Below are 17,549 nucleotides of genomic sequence, written 5' to 3' on the forward strand. Positions count from 1 at the left end.
ACAGATCATATTCTAAAAGAATTAAAAATGGTGATCTTGAAATTTAGAGCTGGGGCATGTGTGTAAACGTTTGCTATGCCTTTATACATAGCAAAAAGTTTAAAGACACTGGGTGCATGAGTAGAGCAGGTGATGGATGAGGGAGATATTAGATAAATAATGGGATTGTTCAGGTTGTATAGGCTGGGTTGTGAAATATATTCAAGGCTGCAATAGCCAGGTTTTTAATCAGGAAGGGAATCAATGGTCATATGGAAAGGCAGGAAAGTAGTGCTGAGGAATATCAGATCTCGAGGAGGTGGAGCAGAGGGTTAGACAGGGTGGACAGTGAGAGCCTTTTTCCTCAGATGGTGAAGGCTAACATGAGGGGACTCAGCTTTAAATTGAGGGGTGATAGATTTAGGATGGATATCAGTGGTAGTTTCTTACTCAGGGTATTAGGGGCATGGAACGGCCTGCCTGCAGCAGTAGTAGAATCGCTGACGTTAAGGGCATTTAAATGGGCTTTGGACATACATATGGATGATAATGGAAGGGTGCACGTTAGATTAATTTCCTAGGTCGGTGCAAGATCAAGGGCCAAAGGGCCTGTACTGTGCTGTAACGTTATATGTTCTATGAAGAGCCTATTTCTGCCCTTGGACCTTTTATGGTCAGTGAAGGTTGAGGTATTTGAGAGAGGAAGGTGATATAGTGAGGCTGAGGTTTCCGTCAGAGAATTTCAGAGTTTACTGGGGTGGAGGTGCTAGCAACTATGGTGGAACAGATGGAAAGATGCTGCAAAGACAAGGAAATGGGAGTTGAAACTGAGAAGAGGAGTTTAAGAAATCACACAGGGTGGAGTGAGCAAATTTGCTGTCCATGTCGGAAATAAACCCACGATGAAGCAAAAATGATGGCAACAAATTCAAGAAAGATAACTGCCATATTATGTTTCATTCTGTCTCTACCACGAGAAAACTTGCAAAATTTGATTGGAGTATTAAACAAGTGTAAAGGTGACACTTTCTCTTTTTGGATCTGGTAATATCTAATGAGTTAAGTTTAATAAATTAACTCAGTAAAAGCTCTGCTAGGAAGCAATGAGATGGTAGGATTTCTCATTCAGTTTGGTAGTGAGAAACATGGGTCAGAAACAACTGTGCTAAACTTAAATTGGAAAGGAATGAGGGCCGAGTTGGCTGGAGTGCACCAGGTAAGAAGTTTAGCAGAAAAGACAGTTAAGGAGCAATAGCAGATGTTTAAGGACATCGTTCATGACTCAATGGGGATAAAAGAGTCAGGCAGAGTTAAACCAATAAAATCTCAGTAAGAACCCTTCGGGAAAACAAACTATTTTGATTAGTGCTCCAGGCCATACTGGAACACAATGACAGAAAATTTGATAAGAATCATGGGTAGGTCACACACAAAGCAGAACCACAGCAGTTAGAGCAGACAGGGCAGGTCAGTGATGTTGTGAAGGTCAGAGTAAGTTATGATTTTGTGATGAACTGGATATAGAATTTGAAGCTTAATGGAAGATAAAGCAGAATAGACAAGTCGTCCTGAGCGTGGGGCTAGGAGGTCTCTGCATGAGGTCTCTGCATAAGCTCAATGAGATGGATTTCACCTTGCCAATGTTTTGCCCTGGTCGAAGTTCTGACTCTTTCACAAAACAGGACAGTGGGATAGAAGGTGGGGCCACCATATCACTGGACTTTAAGACTGTGTAAAATGTGACAAAGATCCCATTGTAGGAGGCAGCAGGAGAACAATCAAATCTTTATCTTGCTTCACCTGGGTATGAACTCAAAAGATTTGTTGACAAGGCACCAGAGTGTTCCATGTGGCACACAGTCAATTGTAAGTGCTGGATAAACCTCTGTACGTAAGAATGAAGCTATTAACAAGAGGTTTTGAAGTAACAACCACTTGCATTTAGATAGCACTGTTAATATGGTAAAATTATCACTCAATACTTGCTAGGACCGTTACCAAAAAAAAGACTCCAAGCCACATGAGGAAACATTAGGATAAATGAGTAAAAGGATGATAAAGAGGTAGAGTTGAGGAGTGGTTTAAAGGATGGAGGAATAGAAAGATGAAGTTATTTGGATAGGTGACTCCAGAGTGTGGGTCCTCAGCTTCTGGAGACATGTTTTGCTACGTCCAAGATGAAAGCTTTTGTTTTTGCTACTCCTTCACTCTTCAGCTTGCTCGTCTCTTCTAAGGGGCACTAGAACACAGGAACCAGAATAGACCAATCATCATTTCAATCATCAAGCCTGTTCTGGCCTGCACATAGACCACAGCTGATTTTTTTTTTTAAAACACCTTTTAACCTGTTATGAATCCTTACTGCTAACTCTCACCAGCAAAGATAGAGAACTTGATAGAGCTCAGAAGATCAGTGGGAAGAATCATACACTTTGGGAGATTAAATGTTAAGGAAAAGTATATAATTAATGGCAGGAGTCTGAACAGCATTGATGTACAGAGGGATCTCAGGGTTCAAGTCCACAGCTCCGTGAAAGAGACCACGCAAATAGATAAGGTGACAAAGAAGGCACTTGCCTTTATTGTTTGGGGAGCTGAGAACAAGAGTCAGGATGTCATGTTGCACCTTTATAAGACTTTGGCTAGGCCACACTTAGAGTATTGCATTTAATTTTGGTCACCACATTATAGGAAGGATATGGAGGCTGCGGAGGTGGTGTAGAAGGGGTTTACCGGGATGCTGCCTGGATTAGAGGGTGTGGTCTGTAGGAGATGCTGGAAAAAACTCGGTTGTTTTCTTTGAAGTGGAAGAGGCTGAGGGGTGATTTGAAGTTTATAAAATTATGAGATGCAAAGATAGGGTGACAGTCACCATATTTTTCCCAGAGTTGAGCTGTCTAATACAAGGGGGCATGCATTTAAGGCAAGGGAGGAAAGTTCAAAGGAGACATGAGGGCAAGTGTTTTTACACAGAGTGTGGTAGGAGTGTGGAATGCACTGCCAGGGTAGTGCTGGAGTCAGATATGTTAGGGGCATTGAAGGGACTTTAAGATAAGCACTTAATAATGCAAGGAATGGAGGGATATAGACCAAGGGCAGGCAGAAGGAATTAGTTTAATTTGGCATCATGTTCAGCACAACATTGTGGGCTGTTCCTGTGCTGTACTGTTCTAGATTAGTGGTGCTGGAAGAGCACAGCAGTTCAGGCAGCATCCAAGTAGCTTCGAAATCGACGTTTCGGGCAAAAGCCCTTCATCAGGTTGTCTAGGATCATATACAAGGGAGAACCTCAGCAATGGGTGAAGATAGAGCAGGTCGGTGATGTGGTGCAGGTAGGAGTAAGTTGTCTTCGTGATGACTTAGATGTAGAATTAGAAGCTTAATGGAAGATAAAGCAGAAGGGAAAAGCTGTTAAGAGATTTTTGAATGGACCTTTTTAATGTTAATGTTAATCTCTGTCAGCACCCTCTGTGCAGCTGTAACACTGTATGCTGCACTCTGTTCTGTTACCCTGCTGTACTTGTATAAAACAATCTTCCTGTAAAAGCATGTAAGGCAACACTTTTCACTGCATCTTGGCAATAAATCAAGCCTAATCAATGAGCAAACCTGCTCCCCAGTGCAAGGTAAGTATGTATTAATCTAATCTTTTGTTGGCCTCCCCAACGTCTGGCAATGCTGAGTTTTGCAAGCACCCCCACCAACCCTCCCTCACTCCAAAAAAGAACGGTCCATCTGGAATTGGAAGTGATTTGTTATTAATATAAAGTCAGCAGCCTGTTTCCCTGGGAAATCTGCGAATGTTTCTTGAGACAGTAGCGAGAGAGTAGCGGAATTGCTCCTTCCCCTCAGCAGAGAAACAGGGCAACCTTGGTTAGAAACTGCAGCAATGGATCAGCTGTTCAGTAGTCAGCTCTGTTTATTCTGCATAAACACAAACTGGCCGGGTACATTTAAGTATTCTGCTGTACTTTGAAAATCATCGGTGCAAAACATCTACATTTGGCAGCCACTCCTGGTTTCACAATTCGATGCTTCAGCTGTCACAGGGTGGAAAAGAAACCCCTCATGACACCACTCACAAGCTGTTCATAGGTTCAAGCACTGAGGGCAGTTAAGAAAAAAAAGTACAGAAACAGCTTAGTGACTGACATGTTCCACAATGTAACCTTTCATTTTAATTTTATTTAGTTTAATTTGGAAAGTGGATCAATTGCAGCTCTCACGCGGCAGCGATGTATCCAGGCTCATGGGACTTTGCTACCCATCTCCCCAGTTCTCGTGCAACAAATTGCTGATGAGATCTCAGCGCGGTTAGTGGGGAGATGGTGAGCTGGGGTCAGTTGTAAGGTGTTAATTTCCAAAGGCTCTTTCATCCCACCATTGGATTGGAAGCCAGGCTGCTTTGGCAAGGCTAACTCGGTGATACCTTTCAGTCCTTTGTGATCTGCACCTGCAAACATTGGGTACTCTGGAGCGTTAATGAGATGCCATTAGTAGACAATAGAAAAAGCTGGACAAAGGAAACAAAAACCCATAATTGTGGTCACATAACAAGGGCCCCAGCAAGTGGGTAAAATGTCTACTTTAGCCACTGAAACAATCTGAATGACATTCATTGGTTGCTTAATAACATCGCTTTCAGAAAGTCTAATCCTTTCAGGTCTGCACAATGACGAAAAATTGCTGTTGCAATTTTTAAGCTCCCCAGTAATTTTAGTTGTGACTAAAAGACCACAAGTGCGCACAGATTTTAATCCATGATTGAATGTCAGTCAGATTGTGGATTGTCGGGCTTACTGGTAGCAAAATGATCATTAAAATGGATTTGAAGCAATTGCCAGTCTGCGCTGCTGATGCTTTATTTCACTTTGGAAAGACTCAGGCTTCATTGTGTGACTTTTGCCAAGAGAGAACCCAACAGGATGCATGGCAGACTGGCTCTCATTAATTATTGAGTAATTGAAGTGCAGAGTACCAATGTGATGTAAGGATGTAAGGATTTATAGATCACCTTGGTCTAAGTTTATCATCTGTGCCATCTGGCAGGCCTCTGTCTTTCACAGAGAGAAAAGGTCAAAGATCAATGCTTTAGGTTCAATCTCTTTCTCACCATCTAACAGAATAACAATAGCCCAGCTAGTGTAGTAGCTGTAACATCTTTTTGCTGGTACCTTGTCTCAGCTTGCCGGTTTAATAAGGTAAACTCACCATCGTCCCAGAATGCTGCTCTCTCATTAGACAGAGGGGACTGGTGATGGTTTAATCTGAGGGCCACCACACCTCAGGTGAGGGGAGAGGTTGAAAAGGAAAGTCCTTCATGGTTACCTCAGCTGGTCCAGATATGGAATCAACGCTGTTTGCATCACACTGCATCGCAAACCAGCCATCCAGCCAACTGATCCCAACTGTTTAATAGGGACTTGTTAATGCAGTAATACTCTAAATCTATCATTCCTGGTTCTCCAGTCTATCTCCCATCTCCTCATCCATCACACTGGTGCCAACTGGAAGATCATACTTTAAGCTTCACAACTCCTGACTTCTAAACCTCTTCAAACACGTTCCTACCTTATATTGGAGCACTTCATTATGGATTTATTGAAAAGTACAACAAACCCATGTCAGTCTGTGTAAAGAATGGTCAAGTTATCATTTCGGCAAGGATCCGTTGTCAGAGCTGGAAGTTGTTAAGAGTAAACAGAAATTAAAAGGGAATGAGTTAAGTGATTACCACATGCATAACATACCATACACAAACACACCTGCCTGCATACAGTTGTCTGCCAAGGGTGTAGACTACACTGTTGGATGATGTTACCACAGAGTGATGGGTTTACCTTGCTCCTTACAATCCCCCTCCCCCCCCATTCTTGGAAAATCAGGCCCAATTATCCCATACTGCCACTCCACCCTTGAAGAGAGAGAAAAGTGAGCTAGTTGATGTATTAGGAGAAAGTGAGGATTGCAGATGATGAAAATCAGAGATGAGAGTGTGGTGCTGGAAAAGCACAGCAGGTCAGGCAGCATCCGAGGAGCAGGAGAATCGACATTTCGGGCATAAGCCCGTCATCAGGAAATTTGCTGATGAAGGGCTTATGCCTGAATTGTCGACTCTCCTGCTCCTTGGATGCTGCCTGACCTGCTGTGCTTTTCCAGCATCACACTCTCGACTAAGGCTGATGTATGAAGGATGTTAAAGCATTGGGGGAGTGCTGCCTAGTCCCTATGAGAAAACCACACTCCAGTTCCTTCAGTTTCCATTCAGTTGTATTGCATCAGAGCCAAGCCATGGAGCTCAGAAGGGGAATGGGACAGAGAATCGAAGTGGAGAGCTGCAGTCTTCAACTTGAACTTCTGCTTGGATCTAGTGTTCAGCAAATTGGTTGCCAAAAGTAGTTTGGCTTTTACAGTGTGAAAAATATCATACCATGAGCAACCAGTACCATAAACCCAACCAAGCTTGAAGGACCTGCAGGTCTTGGGGAAGGGGCAATTGGGAGCAGGGCAAGTGTGGGGAGGGTGGGAAGGAGAGGGGTTGGGGGAAGCAGGGATGTGGTTGGGGAGCTTGGTGGGTGGGAAGTGTTCCAGATGGACTGGGGAGACTGAAGGCTGGTATGAAGGATGGCAACCTTTCAGCCAAAACAAATAGTCACAAAAGCAAAGGTGGCAGATTAACAGCTCAGCACTTTAGGAATTTATTGATTTGTAAATACAAGTTGCTCCTTGCTCATATTGGATGGCTTTTTTCTCGGTTGTGAAGTTGATCTGTTGGGGTTTTTTTTCAAACAATGTGTGGGGTGTTTATCAGCAGTCTGCAGGTACTGATCAGTGTAATGGCCACCTAGATTGTGTTGTGGGACTGTTTGACATACCTGTTGCCAAATAAAACAAACTCCCACTGCACCAAGAAGGATTTTGTTTTCCTGGACCTAAAATGTTCATTCCCCTCTTAGCAAAAACCTTGAATAATGTGAATTTATCTTGGACCCATTCCTATGGAAAGATCATTGTCGTAGGTGAACATCCAGGAAACTGGAAATTTGGCAAATCTTCTCCCCGATCCCAAAGGTAATTGATGGAAGGCAGCATTAACATAACAGGTCTCATTATTCGGTGGTGAGCGGATGTATTCCACAGAAAGTATTTCTGTTCCTCAGTTGTGCTCTGGCCACTGTGGTCCAAGGTGTAAATAAATAATTCTCTGCATGGGGGAAGATTTCCTCTTGACACTACAGGCAACACCAGGGTAAATGCACTCACAAAGAACTTTCAACTCCTTCCACAACTTGGTGTAAAAGAAGCACGGTTGATTTGAGAAAGGGCTTTGTCACACACTGAGTATTTAGGTATAGAATGCACTGCCCGGAAGCAGTTCAGTTGAGGCACTCAACAGGACATTGGATGATAATTTGGAAAGAAATAATGGGCAAGGGTGTCAAAGAGTCAAAGAGATGTCAGCACAGAAAGAGACCCTTTGGTCCAACTCATCCATGCCAACCAGATATCCTAAATTAATGCAGTCCCATTTGCCAGCATTTGGCCCGGATCCCTCCAAACCCTTCCTATTCATATACGCATCCAGATGCCATTTTAAATTTTGTAATTGTACCAGCCTCCATCACTTCCTCAGGCAGCTCATACCATGCATGTCCCACCCTCTGCATGAAAAAGTTACCCCTTTGGTCCCTTTTCAGCCTTTCCCCTCTCACTTTAAAACAATGCCCTCTAGTTTTGGATTCCCCTACCCTAGGAAACAGACCTTGGCTATTCATCCTATCCATGCGCCTCGTGATTTTATAAACCTCTATAGATGTGGGGGAGAAGCAGGATGTGGGCTTAGTATGACGCTCCTTTGAAGAGCCAGTGTAGGTATGATGGGCCAAACAGCCTCCTTTATTGGAGTTAACAACTCTCTGATTTCAGAAGGACTGTTCAGCTTGGTACAAAACGGTGTTTCGCAGAAGCAGACCTTTTGCCTCAACTTTCAATTATTACAGTGTTGCTTAGTGTTCTTTACACTGAGAAACAGAAGGGCTTGGAGTGAAAGTGTTGTCAACATTAAACATTCCTGGGAAAAATGAGGACTGCAGATGCTGGACATCAGAGTCAAAACATGTGTTGCTGGAAAAGCACAGCCAGTCAGGCAGCATCCGAGGAGCAGGAGAGTCGACGTTTCGAGCACAAGCCCTTCATCAATTCCTGATGAACATATACTTGTAACGTTGACATTCCTGCTCCTCAGATGCTGCCTGACTGGCTGTGCTTTTCCAGTGCCACACTTTTTGACATTAAACATTCCTGGGTCACGTATGCTGCAGCTGTCCTGATAATAGGCTTTTAATGACACAGTCAATATGAGCTGCCTATTTTCCCCAAACATTGTCTGAAATGCAAATGTAACTTCAAGGACAAGGCAAAACTAAATTGGATTTCAAACAAATTGAAACAAAATAGTATTAAACCCAGAACTTGGGAATAAAAGGAGAAAGTCATGTCCTCCTCATTTCACATTTTATATCCTTCTGAGTTTCCTTGCACTCCCCCTCTTTAGTGTCATGAACTTTTTTTTTTGATTAGTTTCCCTACAGTGTGGAAACAGGCCCTTCGGCCCAACCAGTCCACACCGACCCTCCGAAGAGTAACCCGTCCAGACCCATTTTCCTCTGACTCATGCAGCTAACACTACGGGCAATTTAAGCATGGCCAATTTACCTGACCTGCACATCTTTGGACTGTGGGAGGAAACCGGAGCACCCGGAGGAAACCCACGCGGGGCACAGGTAGAATGTGCAAACTCCACACAGACAGTCGCCTGAGGCTGGAATCGAACCTGGGATGCTGGTGCTGTGAGGCAGCACTGCTAACCACTGAGCCACTGTGCTGCCCCAATTCTCAAATTGTTTTATAATATTGCGTCAGCCTTTATCTTACATAGTCATACAGCATGGAAATAGACCCTTTGGTCCAACCAGTCCATATGGACCATAATCCCAAACTAAATTTGTCCCATCTGCCTGCACTTGGCTCATTTCCTTCCAAGCATTTTGTATTCATGCACTTACCCAAATGTCTTTTAAATGATGCAACTGTGCCCGCATCCACCACCTCCTCTGGAAGATCACTCCACACACGAACCGCTCTCTGTGTAAAAAAAAATTGCTATTCATGTCCTTTTTAAAACTTTGTCTCACCTTAAAAAGATGTCCTCTAGTCTTGAAATCCCCTACCCTAGGAAAAAGGCACCTTATCTACATCCCTCATGATTTTATAAACCTCTATAAGGTCATCCCTGAACCTCTGCCACTGCAGTGAAAAAACTTCCAGCCGATCCAGCCTCACCTTATATCTCACACCCTCCAATTCAGGCAACCTCCTGGTAAATCTTTTCTGAACCCTCCCCACCTTAATAATATCCTTCCTGTAATGTTCTTCTTCTATTAATTTCTGTATAAACTTGTTTAATTAATAAATGTATAACAATTGTCTACCTCACATCTCCCTTTTCCACCCATCTCCCTAATTTGTTTTTTTCTGCAGTTTTCTGGCACTTTTCAGATTCTCTGAATAGGCACAATGTGGAAACATGTCTTTCGGCCCACCAGATCCACACCAGCCCTCCGAAGGTGCATCCCACCCAGACCTGCCCACCCTACCATATCCTTATAACCCTGCATTTCCCATGGCTAAACCACCCAGTTTGCACATCCCTGGGTACAATGGGCAATTTAGCATGGCCAATCCACCCTAACCTGCACATGTTTGGATTGTGGGAGGAAACCAGAGTACCTGGAGGAAACCCATGCAGACTCAGGAGAATGTGCAATATCCACACAGACTGTTGCCCGAGGTGGGAATCGAATCCAGGTCCCTGGCACTATGAGGTAGCGGTGCTAACCACTAAGTCACCGTGCTACCCTCATAGGTGTTGCCATATGTTTGGCTGTAAAAATGATCAACTTGTTTACACATATAATTCACAGGGTATTGCGTTATGCTATTTGAGGCACTATAGGGTTAATCTCATCTGGAAAGCTGTGTATCTTTTAAGGATATTGCTGCTACTCAAGAGGAAACAGAAGTGTATGTAGGAGACAGCTCTGGATGGTCCAATTGAATTAGCCCTATCACAGCATCATAGAGTTAAATTCCAGACAATCTGCACTAAAGGAATCCAAAAAAAATCATTCAGTCTTTGGTTCATTTTAGTTTATTAGGTTTTTCTTTATTATTTTACATTGGCGTTACTGGAAGGCCAGATGTTTTTGCCCTACTCTAATTGCCCTCGAATTCAGTGGGTTGCTGGGCCAATTCAGAGGGTACCTAAGAGTCGACCACATTTCTGTGGGGCTGGAGTCACATGCAAGAATGGCAGATTTCCTTCGTCAAAGGACATGAGTGAACCTAGTGAGTTTGCACAATAATCGACGATTGCTGTCATGATTACCATCACTGAAACTAGTCTAATATTTCAGATTTTGTAATTGACTTCAAATTTCACTAGCTGCTGTTGTGGGATTTGAAACCCATGTCCCCAAAGTGTTACCTGGGGCCTCTGGATTACTACACCAGCTGGAGAAGCTTAATAAATTCAGGCACGAAGAAGTCAATACTGGGGTTTCAACGCAGCAAAAGGTCATGTAACCCCGATCTCAGGCCAGACTGAATGATTGCTGTATTGTGCAGCTATTACACAAGTCAGGAATTCTAATGACTGGGATCCAAACAGCAAGACATTTAGAAAGTCAGCCAAGCTGACAGTAAACAGGCCTCCTCATCTCAAAACTGCAGCCACAGATAAGGTCGTTTATATTGGAGTCTTAGAAACTTGCAGAGGAGCAAATTGAGGCATAATAAAAACAGATATTGTCATAAAATTCTGGTGGTGTATTAAATGTGTAGAGTTGGCCCAACTTGCAACAAGGCATACATGTTATATAATGTATGAATTAGGAGCAGCAGGACATCGTTTGACCCTTCAAGCCTTCACTGAGATCATGCCAGTCACCAATTTTAATGAACAGGCTACTTGTTTTGAATGCCTTAGTGACCTCCCTCCAAGCCGACCAGGTCTGACGGGAAGAAATTCTTCATGCCACTGTACAGATTTGAAGTGGAGCAAACCCTGTGTCTGGTTGAGTGCAGATAAGCAGAACGTAATCGAGCAGCTTCTCACAGAAACACTGGGAGCTGGCTCAGTCTGGGAAATGGAACAATGCTGCAACAGGATGAATGCTGTCCTGGGGTTAAAAAAACAATTTTTTTTTAAGGAACAGGAGAAAGCTACTTCCTTTCAGCTTCACCCTTTATTCCAAACTTCTGGAATTTTGAAAAGCAGTATCCCTTGATGTGCAGATGCTTCACTTCGGTGAATAGATGCCTGAAGCAGTTTAGTCAACTCCAGTTTTATAACCTTGCAAACGTCAGCTGGAATATTCTGAAAGCCTCCTCTCTCGCAGAAACAAGGCGGACTCTCTTAGCCTTCCCCCATGACTTCAACTGGTCACACCTAAAGCCAGCTCCTACATCATCTTAAGGGCAGTAATGTAAACTTTTCGAGACTGGATTAACCACGGATTACCTAGACAGCAATAAAAACATTTATTTGAGTATTAAACCCCATATACACATGTACCAAAACATGTCATTAGTTCCAAATCCAAATTCTAAAATAAAGGACATTAACATGTAAAAATCTCACACTTCGCATCACAGTAACATGGTGTGTACTCTACATCCCCTTATCCTCTATAAGCAATTTCAAACAGCTTAATGCTATCAATATTCTGTCCAGCAGAAGATACATAAGTTTGAACTCCAGCATCTACAGATTCAAGACCTGCTTCTTCCCTGTTTTGTTTTTAGACTGATGAATAGACACTCTAACTTAAAATAATGTTGATCTTGTTTCGTGTTCCTCCTGTGCAGTGTAACCTGTATGCCTCATACTGTCCAAGTTTTATTTTTCATCCTATCATCAGTATATCCTTGCTTACTATGATCTGCTCTACTGCTCGCAAACAAAAGCTTTTCATTGTACTTAGGCACACATGACAATAAATCAAGTCAATCAATCCATATGTCGCAAATCCGGATTGCTGTTCTCTTCCTCAGTTCTGACGTGCTTTACTCAAACACAATCACTCTGCTTTGAGCAAACAGATAATGCCCCACAAAACATGCTCTGAGAGTCAGATTTTCCTCATCCATCAGCTCATGCGCTTGGATTGTGAGTGGAGAATGGTCAGTAAGACATCGGCTGCTAGTCCCAACATTAACTTACCCAACATTTGAGAAAAGTGAAACAAGTAAGGTAAATTTGATACAGGAAGGTAAGTAACACGAAGGAAAGACTGTATGAACAAAGAGAAAAGAGAAACATGAGAGGAAAATTAAAAATATAAAATGTTATTTGGCAAGGCATGTTCAATTCAAGAAGTCTGTCTTTTTTGGCCAAAGTTAAAATTCACACAGTTTCTAGTCCAACAGGTTTATTTGGAAGTACTAGCTTTCAGAGCACTGCTCCTTCATCAGGTTGCTCTTTGGCTATACGTTTTTGGGCTTTTACTATCTAATAAAGGGGGAAAACATTTAACACGGCAATATTTTCTCAGCATTAGAGTTAGATCAGATGCACTTTAACTGTATATATTTACATCTGTAACACCATTTGTGAATGATCCAGTGTAAGTAAGTGAGAAGTTGGTGATTGTTAGTAAACCCCTTCAGTGTATCCAGGTTTGTGTTTGGTACATATCCTAGCTAAAGGTTACAGCTACCTTTTCCGAATTAGCCAGGTGGTTGTTGCAGTGCTTTTTGGAAAGTGACCTGGGCCAATTACTTAAGGTTCTAATTTGTTTTATGGGACTATTGGAATGATTGATGCATGTCACATACTCCTGCAAGCACTGCGTTTGGAGAGACTTTCCGGCAGTAACTGACTGGAGGCATTCTTACTGCTTTCCTTCCCAAGCACTCCTGATAATTTCATGCAGCATAACCATTGAACTCCTGCACAGCAATAGTCATGTCTGTGCATCTGGGAAGGTGGCGCATAACTGCCAAAGAAGCAGCAACCTGAGCTTTCCCCATTGCAAATGCATGGTGCAGTGGCTCTCTCCACACCATGGGTCATGGGACACAGTGTAACATGAGGATGGGTGTCTCCAGTAACTGCTGTGTTGCATTTACTGCAACACGGAGACCCAAAAACGCAGCTGATTGTGAAACGTAAGCATACGTAGCAGACACAATGGGCTGAATGGTCTGCTTTTCCTCCTCTTTTTGTTATAATCACTCGTGAGATGTGGAAGTCACTGGCTGGGCCAGAATTTAATGCCCTCCCATAGTTGCCCTGAAAAAGCTGGTCGTGAGCTGCCTACTTGAACCACTGCGGACCATGTCCTACCTATAGGTAGACCAGCAATGCCCTTAGGGAGGGAATTACAGAATTTTAACCCAGCGACCGTGAATGAACTGTGATATATTTCCAAGTCAGGATGGTGAGTGGCTTGGAGGGGGACTTGCAAGTGGTATCTGCTGCCCTTTTCTTTTTAGATGGAAGTAATCATGGGTTTGGAAGGTACTATCTAAGGGGCTTTGGTGAATTTCTGCAGTGTACCTTGTAGCTGATACACACTACAGAGGAACATCTTGTGTCTGAAAGTATTTACTATCTACTGTATGGGCCACCCCTGCCACCAGTGTGCCCTCATAAGAACAATGTTTTTCACTCCAGCATGCTATGTTTAGGTGTAGCCGTGATGTCCACAGCTGGGGTTGAAGGAGCCTGTCCTACTGTGGAGCCTTGGTCATGTGGTCAGGGAACACAGGGGCGTATTTTGTCTAGGGGTCAAAATCCTGGAATTCCCTCCCTGAGGAGACTGTGGGCTAACCTCCAGCAAATGAACTGCGGTGGTTCCAGAAGGCAGCTCACTACCACCTTCTCAAGGGCAACTTAGGACGGTCAATAAATGCTGGCCCAGCCTGAGCCACCCATGTCCTATGAGTGAATTTTAAAAAACTCGAGCAAAGATAAGATTCAGACCCATGATTCTATTTCTTATTTGTCACATTGAATCTCCTTGGATTAACATTCATGGACAACGTTTCTTTCAAATAAACGAAGTTCTTTTAACTTTTCAAAGCAAATTCCTTTCTCCATTTTTCCCTGAAAGTGGAAATCTCTTGCTGTGTCTTTCAAAGCCGATAACACTTTCTCGCTGACTCACAGCCCATGATCAAAAAACAATCTTCAGGCAATCTGAGACGTCAATCACGCTTTGTTGAAGACTGGAGTATTTTCGTTTAAGTGCCGTGTTGTAACTCTTCACCCTGAAGCATATTTGTTGCAATAGTGTCTTGGTGCCAATAGTCTGAGCTAGGGGTCGTCGTTAAATTGTTTTCACAAGTGGTGTCTCTGTGTAAGGATAGCAACAATTGTAAGCTCTGGTTTTGAGCTGAGGTTGTCCTAATGGATTTCTCAGAAGCCATTGCTGATTAATGTCGATCGGTTAGAAAATGTTTTCAAGACTGGCATCTTAACCACAGATATTCTCTTGTGTTCATAAGAGTCTCTTGAATATCAAATTAATTTAGTTGTGGCCCTATCTGACCCAGGTGATTTATTCCCACCACAACTATTTATCCCTTTCCCAGTGACCTAAGCTGACAATCAATCTTCTATTTGAGTCGTGTTACAGGGGTATCTGAATGATTCCCCAAGGTTGAGTCCACCCTGCCCTTTTGTGAGTCTGAGGCAGAGTATATAGAAGGTAAAAGAATTCTGTGCCCAGGTTTACAAGTGAAACACATTTAATATTCTTTAGGCTAAAAGGTTGTTTCCCCTTGTAGGAGGGTCGAGGACCAAAGGGCATAATGTCTAAGTAAGGGGTCACTCATTTAAAACTTAGATGAGGAGAATTCCTGCTCTCGGGGGTTACTGAATCTGTGGAATTATTTGATGTAGAACTTGGATAATTAAAAATATCAAATGCTGAGACAGGAAAACTTCTAATCATTAAGGGAACTGGGGTTGTGGGGAAAAGGAGTGGAATGTGAACTTGAAGATTATCAGATCAGTCACGATCTCATTGAATATAGAGCAGACTGGATGGGCTGAATGGCCTACTTCTGTCCTACATCTTATGGTCAACAGTGGGTCCAGCAGATTCACCACGATGAAGGTGAAGGGAGTGCAGCCATGGGGAAACAGCTGCTGGCCAGTGACACGTGTGGAGAAGGCAATAGGAATCTATCCTCACCCACCTGCGATTGCCATTTTGGTGGTGTCTGGGATTGGGGTTGATGCAATCTGCTGAATCTTATCCTGAGCATTATCATCTGACTATGTACAACACAAGAGGTTACTCAATGCTTCTGGATACACTTATTTCTTCTGTCCTGCAATAGTCACATTCCTAATGTAAACAAAAGTTGCGCAATATGAAAAAACCCAAAAGTGTTGGTGATGTAATCATGTTATAATCAACACGGGTTTACAACATCCCCTATTCAGCAATCGCATAACAGCCAATTCGCCTCAACAAAAGACACGTGATAGCAGAAGTGTCTATCTCCATCTCTCAGTCGTTCTCATAGTCATGTGATTTTACCTCACCGATGATGTAGACCTATTCAGATATTAACTCTTTACACTACAGCTCCCCCAAGTATCTGATTTCATTCAGGACATTATTGACATTATCTAACAAGCCATCTCACGGTTGCCCATTTCCAAATCAAAGGTCGTCAGTACAAATGGTTCTCTTCAAGATAATAGGGTGAAGTGGGTTGGCACCACTTGTGAGTACCTTTCTCAGTATGGAAGCTGAAACTTGACCTCAAATAGAGAGGCAACACCCACTGTTGCTGGGATCAGCAAGTTTGGAGAATGACAGTTGCATACACCATTTGGTGTGGCACTTAACATTACTTTTCAGTAAGGTACTGGTGACTGGACAGTTTCACTGCCAAACAGGTTTGACTTGCCAAACAAATGGGAGAAAGTGAGGACAGCAGATGCTGGAGATCAGAGCTGAAAAATGTGTTGCTGGAAAAGCGCAGCAGGTCAGGCCGCATCAAAGGAGCAGGAGAATCGACGTTCCAGGCATAAGGAAGGGCTTATGCCCGAAATGTCGATTCCCTTGTCAAACAAATGCAAAAGCTTGCCTGTTGAGAGCAATGTGCACTTTTAAAGTGAAATCTTTTATCTGTCAAAATTTGCAAGGGTGTTGGATTCAGCACTTCTGTGCTGTATCAGGGGCCAGAATATCTCAAAACACAGCCACCATCATGGACTATACAGACCAGCAGCTAGGAAGAAGAAATGACTCTCATTTCAGCTTTTACGGTCTCAAGTCATTACAGCATTTAGAGCCAGTTATGTGCTTTTGCAGTGTAATCTCTATTGTGTGCAGGTTTGCTCTTATCATCTGAGGAAGGATGTTCTGACTATAGAGGGAGAGCAATGAAGGTTTACCAAATTGATTCCTGGGTTGTTGTATGAAAAGAGACTCTTTTATTTATTTGTCCATAGGATGTGGGCATCACTGGCTATGCCAGTGTTTATTGCCCGTTCCTAATTGCTCAGAAGCAGTTAAAAGTCAACCACGTTGTTGTGGGCCTGGAGTCACATATAGGCCAGACCAGGTAAGGACAACAAATTTCCTTCCCTTAAGTACATTAATAAATCATATGGGGATTTCCTGACAATCAGCAGTGATTCCATGGTCATTTGGTTTCCATATTATTATTGAATTCAAATCCCACCACCTGCCATGGTGGGATTTGAACCCAGGTCCCCAGAACATTACCTTGGTCTTTGGATTAATAATCTGGCGATAATACCACTAATACTATTGCCTACCTTGGATCAGTTGGGTTACTGGAACAGTTAGGACAGTATCCATTGAAGTGAAGAATGAAGGGGAATCTCATAGCAGCCTTTAAACATCGAATAGATCTTAGGCCCGAAACATCGATTCTCCTGCTCCTCGGGTGCTACCTGACCTGCTATGCCTTTCCAGCACCACACTTTTTGAATCTAATAGGATCAAACAAGGTAAATATAGGAGGATGTTCTTGATAACCAGGCAGTTTAGAACCAGAGCACTCAATCTAAGGATGTAGAGTCGACAATTTAGGACTGAGATGAGAATTTTTTTCAGCTCAACCAATGTTTTAACTAACTCAAGAAGGAGTTAGTTAAAATGCTTAAGGTTAAAGAGATCAAAAGTGTTGGGAGAAAGCAGGGACAGGGCACTGAGCTAGATAGGTAAAAACAATGACTGCAGATGCTGAAAACCAAATACTGGATTAGTGGTGCTGGAAGAGCACAGCAGTTCAGGCAGCATCCAACGACCACTAATCCAGCACTGAGTTAGATAATCAGCTATAATCATATTGAATAGTGTAGCAAGCTCAAGGACTGATAGGCCTCTTCCTATTCCTTTTTGTTCTGTGTTTCTATGGTATTCAGGACGGTGGCAGGCAACTTGTGCATAGGAAGGTTCCAGAAACATCAGTGAGATCATTGTTGAGGGAGAGTTATTGCCCAAGGCAAGTATTTG

At 42.9% G+C, this 17,549-nt stretch overlaps 1 protein-coding gene and 1 long non-coding RNA gene across 3 annotated transcripts in view; one reads left to right on the forward strand and one right to left on the reverse strand.

Moving 5' to 3' along the window:
* The window catches only part of zcchc24 (zinc finger, CCHC domain containing 24), a 266,132-nt gene that overhangs the window by 209,076 nt on the left and 39,507 nt on the right, over positions 1–17,549 (forward strand). The gene's annotated exons all lie outside the window — the stretch shown is intronic.
* The window catches only part of LOC140484708 (uncharacterized), a 97,553-nt gene continuing 89,054 nt past the window's right edge, over positions 9,051–17,549 (reverse strand). Inside the window, exon 3 of one of the 2 annotated variants that reach the window (XR_011962315.1) lies at positions 9,051–9,123. This is a non-coding gene — a long non-coding RNA (uncharacterized lncRNA). Of the gene's footprint in view, positions 9,124–10,173; positions 11,561–17,549 lie in introns of those variants that run through there. The other variant, XR_011962314.1, reaches the window with a different exon arrangement.

The sequence above is a fragment of the Chiloscyllium punctatum genome, chromosome 13 (genome assembly GCF_047496795.1).
Source record: "Chiloscyllium punctatum isolate Juve2018m chromosome 13, sChiPun1.3, whole genome shotgun sequence".
Classification (NCBI taxonomy): Eukaryota; Metazoa; Chordata; class Chondrichthyes; order Orectolobiformes; family Hemiscylliidae; genus Chiloscyllium; species Chiloscyllium punctatum.